The sequence below is a fragment of the Galeopterus variegatus genome, unplaced genomic scaffold, assembly GCF_000696425.1.
Source record: "Galeopterus variegatus unplaced genomic scaffold, G_variegatus-3.0.2 Scaffold17384, whole genome shotgun sequence".
NCBI lineage: Eukaryota > Metazoa > Chordata > Mammalia > Dermoptera > Cynocephalidae > Galeopterus > Galeopterus variegatus.
In genome coordinates this window covers 247-8171 of record NW_007743495.1, presented here as the reverse complement: position 1 = coordinate 8171, position 7925 = coordinate 247, and the positions used below count along the sequence as shown (strand labels likewise).

The following is a 7925-nucleotide window of genomic DNA, read 5'->3' as shown; positions in this document are numbered from 1 at the left end:
ATTACATTAAATTGATGTTATTCATACACAGCAATAATAATGATAATGCACTACATTTATATATATATATTCAAAGCACTTCAATATCCTTGATCTTGATTTAAATACACACCAAGCCGATGGTTTAAATGAGGAATCAAATAGACATTTGTTAATTTTGCCTGCCCAGCATTCATTTGCTTTTCTTCTGATACCAATACTCTTATTTTCCCTGAAGAAGGATCCCTACACTACTTTTATTCCAAGAGGTACAGGTGACACTAACTCCAGCCCTGACTCCAGGAGTCATCTAGTGAGGGATGCCTGGCCCGTCCAAGCTCTACATCCCCTGAACTCTGGTGATTGTTCTGGGATTAACATCTGGTTAAAAAAAATGGGGACTGAATCCTGAGACTTTTATGAAATTGTTGGGGAAACAAAATAACTCATTTCTGATGGAGTTGCTGTGATAATAGGATGTAATAAATTTGGCAGAACTATCAGAGGGGAACTACTAGGGAGGACAGCAGAACTGAGGGAAGAAGAAAACAAAATTGACTCTTGGTGACATCATTTGAACCCTGGATCCAGCCAGACCTAAAGCCTACATAGAACATTTTTGGTTAAGCAAACCCATCCAGATAGGTATTCTCTATTTGAAAAGAGAGTCCTGACTAACCCAAAGACTAATATCACTGAGGATTAAGAAAGTTCTATGATTCAGTAAGATCCTATGTATTTAGTCCTATGATTATAAGATCATATCATTACTCCCAGGACTAGGATGAGTTCTCCACTAGTACTTTTTCCAACACCCTTCTCTCACTCACAGAAGTTAAATTACAAAAGGTTTTGAGGACCATGCTGGTTTCCTCTCTCTTCCCATCCACCCCATACTGTTATTTCTCCTTGACACAACATTATAAAATACCACATCCCTTGGAAACACGCAACCAGAATCAGAAAACAACTTTCAAAATAAATTAGTCAGTGGAGTTAAAAAAAAAATCCATTGTTGCCACAAATGTATTTTACACAGTTCAGTAAGTCTATCAAATATTCAGTCTTCCCAACTCTGCCCACCCACAGTCTGGGTGAATATAATCACCCGTGGTCCTCTTCATAGTTTTTCTCCCACATGTTAACACATAATTTGGTCTTTCCTTCCAGATCCAGGTGTGAATCACTGTGCCATGTGACAAGAATAGAAATTCTTGAAGCAGAATAGATTTTTTAAATGTCATGACATGGGACAAAGAAATTAAACAGATCAAAACCTGCCTCTATGGCATGACTAAATAATTCAATAGCAGAAGTTCTAGCATCTCAGGCAGCTCTCAGTAGACTTTAAGATCTCTGCCCCAAACAGAAAGAGGCTTGCTTCAGCTATCTCAACAATGCCTACCCATTATCAACCCAAAATATTGGTCACTGTGTACTCACCTGGCTTCCTTCACAAAACAGAACCTAATGAAACAAGGAGAAAGGAAAACAAACCTGGAGGCTCATGTGACGTATTGGCTGCCATAGCTGATAGGAATAGATAGGATTTGTCCCCCTACTGGGCAAAGGTCAAGGTCAGCCTTGTCAGTCTTCATGCACATGTGAAGTTGAAGATGTCACCAAGCTTTGGGGATTAATTTTGTATTGTTTGCCATTTGTTCACAGTAGACACACACACAATCCCATTATTTATGGAATTACAGATTCTATATTTGCAAATTTGTCTATTTGCTAAAATTTATTTGTTACTCCACAATCAGTACCTGTGGTGGTTTTGCAGACATGTGCAGTGGCAGGAAATTCTACCTGCCCACACACGCTCCCAGCTGACATGATCAAGGCCACAAAACTGTCTTATTGTTTCAGCTGTCATAGTGTAAACAAGTGTCTTTTTCACAGTCTATTTAGTTCCGCATTTTTCACATTTTCCTGCTTTTGGGTGGTTATTTTGCTGTTTAAAATGTTCCTAAGTGTAGTGCTGATGTGCTCTCTAGTGTTCCTTAGCACAGGAAAACAGTGACGTGCCTTACAAAGAAAAGCACATGCGTTAGAGAAGCTTTGTTCAGGCATGAGTTACAGTGCTGTTGGCCGTGAGTTCACTGTTAATGAATCACAATCTATATTAAATAAATTGTCACATAAAACAAGGCTATGTATTGATCGGTTGATGAAAATGTAACCAGAGGCTCATAGGTGTCTAACCTTGTACTTTTCCTAGAAGCAGCAGTGCACTATTTGCCAATCAGAGTTCGAAGTGACTATATAGAACCTAACTATTGTGGATAAGACTGGACTATACAAACATATGTATCATGTATAGTATATGGTATGTACACATTTTTCTTATTTATTTTCATTGACAAATAAAAATTGTATACATTTCTCATGTACAACATGTTTTGAAATACGTATAGGTTGTGGAATAGCTAAATCGAGCTAATGAACATATTACCTTACATACTTACGTTTTTATGGCGAGAACACATAAATTCTACTTTCTTATCAATTTTCAAGCATACAATACTTCATTACTAACTGTAGTCACCATAGACGCATATATCTTTAATTGGCGTTGTGTACAGACAGATCTTCATTCAAACAGCCAGTTTTTAGGGGAAGGGCTAATTATACTTCTATATGTAAAATGTAGTTCCAGAAATAGAGCTGTGGACAGAAAATTCAAGGCCTACTCCATTCTGGAAGACAAGAGGTTGTAAGACACTCAGGGGGGGACAGGCTGGAGTGGGCACGGAAGAGGAAAGGTCTGACTTTGAGCCTGTTAATCACGCTAATCTCATTTGTCCATTCACTGGAGACCCATGGAAACTGCTTATCTGAGAAATAAAAACAGTGTGCATGTACTACCAGGCTCCCTTTCTCTGAACTTGGATCTAACCTCAGAATCTTCTTCACCACGTGTGGCCCTTATGGTGGCAATCTTTTTGCTTGCTTTCTGCCTCCCAAGTTGAAGTGAGACGTTGATTTTTCTATCAAATCTGAGCAGTTATAGTCATACTGACCAAAGTTTTAGGCCAGTATCCTCAACCACCAACACATACGGCATACCTGCTTAGAAAGCATGGTGCAAAACAGTTTGGGGCAACAAAAAAATTGAATTGGCATATTCAAAATTTCTATAATGATAAAAGAAGAAAAGGCTTAGATAAAATTCCAATTTTAAACTTTTGAGGACCTTAATTCATTCAGCATCTGTATGAACCAATTCAGAGTTCCTGTTAAAATAATGAAATGTGCAGTAGTCGGTCCAATGTCATGGCTCAGGCAGAAAATATTAGCATGTAAGCCTGGTGCGATACAGTATACTATTTTATTTTTTGTCTGTTTACTTTTATGACAGTGGCAATTATGTGCAGAGCACATAATTGGAGCTCGATACATATTTCTTGAATTAAGTGGAAGCTACCTGGTATTTGCTTATATCATCCTAACCTAAAGCCCTGGCCTTGGACAAAGATTGACAGTTATGCCTCTAATTTTTTTCTGGATTGTATTCCATACTGCCTTTTTCCAAATTACTCAAGATGTTAAAGAAAAACAGATCCACTGAACAAGTTTCTCTTGAAAATGACATGAATATGGTAGAAGGGACGCACATGGATAGACAGGGAAGGAGAAAGAGATAGGATGTTGATAAAAGGAGGAAGATTGGAAGAAAAGCACCAAAGATTTATTAGGTCCAAGTAATGTTGCATGTAGTTTAAGAGAATACCAACCAGAACACCCAGCTAAATATTATAGATTGAATATATGTGTTTACTTTCACTCTCTCCCCAAACCCATTAATATAATAAAGAATTATAAACACACAAGCCTAGCAGTCCACAAGTTTCACCCATGTTCACAAACCTTAAAAACCTTTTTTAGTTTCTCATTTCTTACTAGGATGAGAAAAACCAGGGTTAGCAGAAACATAGGGAAATTCTTTAATGTGAAAAAGAGTAGAAAATGCATATGTTAAAAACGACCTTCAAAGATGAAAACTTAAAAAAAATATTACCAGAAGAAAACAAAATTACCATTATAGCATCAGAGATAAGAATAGATATCACAACATGAAAAGAAGGAATATTTAAGAAAATAGGAGAATTCTTTCAACTTAAAATTATGATAACAGGAATAAAAAAATTCAACTTAAGAGTTGGGAAAGAAAGTTGAGGAAACTTCCCAGAAAATAAACAAAAAGGAAAAAATTATGGAAATAGAAGAAAAAGGATTAAAAAAATTAGAGGACCAGTCTAGAAAATCCAGAAAGAAAGAACACAGGGAAAAAAAATAGAAAGGAGGAAATGGTCAAATTGGTAATTTATAGCGAATTCATAAAACCGAAACACAAAAGTTTTCAGACTTAATGGGCTAACCTAGTATCCAAAAAAATGAAAAAAAAACCACCTGAAGACTCATCATCAGCACACCAGCAATTAAAAACTGCTGGAATGAAAAACACGCCATATAGAAGTTATCAGGAGTCAGACTGGCATCAGACATCTCAACGCCAACACTAGAAGCTGAAACCCAAAGAAACAATGCCTTCAAAATTCAAGGGGAGAATGATTTCCAAAATTCTTTTTTTTTTTCTTTTTTTGTCAGCTGGCCATTTCGGAGCTCTGAACCCTTGACCTTGGTGTTATAACAATGTGCTCTAACCAACTGAGCTAACCAGTCATCCCATTTCCAAAATTCTATACCTAGACAAGTTATTAATCAGTTTGAGGATAAAGAATTTTTTAAGCATGCAAGAACTCAAAAATTTACCTGCTGTGTCCCCTTACTCTAGAAGATAAAAAAAGACTCTCCCTGTGGTGTTCAGAATCACTTCTAGAAAACTGAAACATCAGATTCTCTCTCCAGGAGGTACCTCAGTGCTGCCAATCATCACATACCTCTAAGTGACGGAAACAGCATTCCCATCATTGGACTTGGTACCTACTCAGAACCTAACACGACCCATGAAAGAACCTGTGTAGCATCACTGAAGATTGCCATCAACACCAGGTACCAACACATGGACAGGGCCTACATCTACAGAAGTGAGCATGTAGCAGTGGACACCATCAGAGAGAAGACAGCAGAAGGAGAGGTGCAGAGGGAGGATATTTTCTACTGCAGAAAGCTGTGGGCTACAAATTTTGACCCAGAGATGGTCCACCCAACCCTGGAAAGGACACTCAAGATTCTCAAACTAGATTATGTCAATCTTTACATCACTAAAATACACATGGCCCTTCAGCCTGGAGATGAAATATGTCCTGGAGATGAAAACGGCACATGTTTCTATCACGTCAGATCTGTGTGCCACTTGGGAGACTTTGGAAGCTTGCAAAGATGCTGGCTTGGTGAAATCCCTCAGAGTATCCAATTTTAACCTCAGGCAGCTGGAGCTCATCCTGAGCAATCCAGAACTCAAACACAACCCACTCAGCAACCAGGTTGAGTGCCATGTATATTTCACCCAGCAAAAACTCCTGAAATTTTGCCAACAACATGACATTGCTATTATTGCATATAGCCCTTTGGGGACCTCTAGGAATCCAAACTGGGTGAATATTTCTTCTCCACCTTTGCTAAAGGATGCATTTCTGAACTTGTCGGGGAAAAAGTACAATAAGACCACAGCTCAAGTTGTTTTGCATTTGAACATCCAGCAAGGGGATGTTGTCATTTCCTAAGAGCTTTAATCCCGAATGGATCAAAGAAAATTGTCAGATCATTGACTTTTCTCTCACTGAAGAAGAAATGAATAACTTTGAAGCCTTGAATAGAAATGTCCACTTTGTGGAAATGCTCATGTGGTGTGATCATCCTGAACACCCATTTCATGATAAATACTGACTTCAGAGACTTCCCGAACAGAGTTTTCCCTCCCATATGTGCCAGGATTTTGGGTTGGGCAGTTCCTACATATCTGAAAATGAAAGGGGTTTTACTATCCTCAGATGATGTGGTAATGGATCCATGCTTCACTTTTGTGTAATGGAAGTGACTTGTTATGTTGAAGAAAAAATGTTTAAATCTGTTGAAATAACTTGTTGGAAATTATCAGCCAATATTCTAGTTTCCAGACCCCCCCAAAAAAATTAGACTTTAGAAAAGATTTCAGGGCTGGCCTGGTGGCGCACTGGAGAGTGTGCCGCTTGGGAGTGCGGCGGCGCTCCCGCCGAGGGTTCAGATCCCATGTGGAGACCGGTTCCCGCTCACTGGCTGAGCACGGTGCGGGCGCAACACCGAGGGTTGTGATCCCGTTACCGTCAGTAAAAAAGAAAAAAAAAAAAAGAAAAGATTTCAAAAGCAACATATGAACACAAATAACTCGTGAACCTGGGTACTACCATCTAGTTGTCTGAGATCTTTAGAAGTTAACAGAACAATGAAAAAAGCAGAGAGCCAGCATGTGCCAGTGTGCTGGCAGTGCCTTGAATGTTTAGAGCACTGGTTGTAAAGCAGACACAGCCAACGTAAGATCCACACATGTATTATTAAGAAGGAAATGACTTGCTGTGCCTTGAGTAGAGAGGGCTAACTGTAGGAAAGTCTTAAAATAGGATTAACTAAACATCACAGTGGTCAGCAAAACTGTAATGATTTCATTGTTGTTGTTTGTTTCCATCCAGTGTATGTTTGTTCAGTTTTTACCCAGCTTGAAGGATAGATAATTACTGGTCCTCTCTTGCATCTTTAAAGGGCCTGAGTTTCAACATAACTAGTAATCCGTACTTGTCCCATCTTATCATCAACCTTTCCCACGTTTGTCATACAGCACCACTGTGCAAAGTGGCTTGAAACAACCAACATACACAAATAAAACCCTGAATTGTAAAATAGTACAAAAATTCTGTATGTTAAAAAGTCATTTAAAAATAAGGCTTTAGGAAACATTGGAAGAAAAGGCTTTATAAAATTATTATACTTAAGACTTTAAGAGTATTATTGGGATAGCTATATAAATTCTGAGAAAGTAGCAAATTCAAAAGAACACTGATAATTTTACTATATGTAAATTTTTTAAAGTGAATAAGAAGATTATTAGAATTTAGCAATAGAGGTGCACCTATTTTCCATTCAACTACAGAAATATATTTTACTCATTCATATTAGGTCATTCTCACAGTGTGAAAGAGTTCTTCAAAAATTGTGTTTTTCTAAGATCAGTTTCTCATAGATAATTTTCAATGACCTGAAGACATACTTCTGAGAAATTACCACCTTAAAAATTTTGATTTATATTCATTAATTTCACCAATTCCAATGTTAATATTTGCAGTGTTGTCCTCTGGAAAATATTTTGTGCACAAGAAATAGTAAAATAGGATGATCTGTTCTACAAAAATAAATAAATAAATAAATAGAAGATACAAGATAAAGCATGTTCTTCACCAGAATGAAGGTATATAGCAAGAAAGAGAAGGACATGGAAACAAGGAGACTCAGGATCCCACACAAGAAAGAGGCAAGGCAAGCCCTAGAATGACAGCCAAGAGAATTCCCACAGTGACCCCTGTGCCCAGGCCCAGAAAGCACTAATCCAGACAGGGGCAGGAGCAAAGAGGGCTCCCCAGAAGTTCCCTTTCCAAGAAAAGAGATTAAAACTGAAGTAGTACCTCATATATTTCAATCTATCAGAAGTTATTGAAATATGACAGCTTGGGAATAATTTTTTTCATCCATAAAATAAAGGGATGGACTAGAAGATCTCTAAATCTTTTCCAGCTCAAACAACCTATGACCTATAACCTTTGACCCTGAATCTTGAAAGATGAAAATCCATATTTTAGATCCAAGGTCAAAGGTGTGTGGTTCATGTACTTCCTGGGAAAACAATATTTAGAAAAACATTTTGTTTATATTAGGATTTTAAAAGTGGGCTATTTTAGCCAAATAAGATGTGCTTTCTCCAGTTAAACCACAACATCTTCCCATCCTCTTTT

General features: G+C 37.7%; 1 pseudogene; it reads left to right on the top strand.

Annotated features, from left to right (window-relative positions):
• LOC103582692 overlaps window positions 1–5832 on the top strand; it is a 12859-nt pseudogene extending 7027 nt beyond the window's left edge.
• Window positions 5833–7925: the final 2093 nt, after the last annotated feature.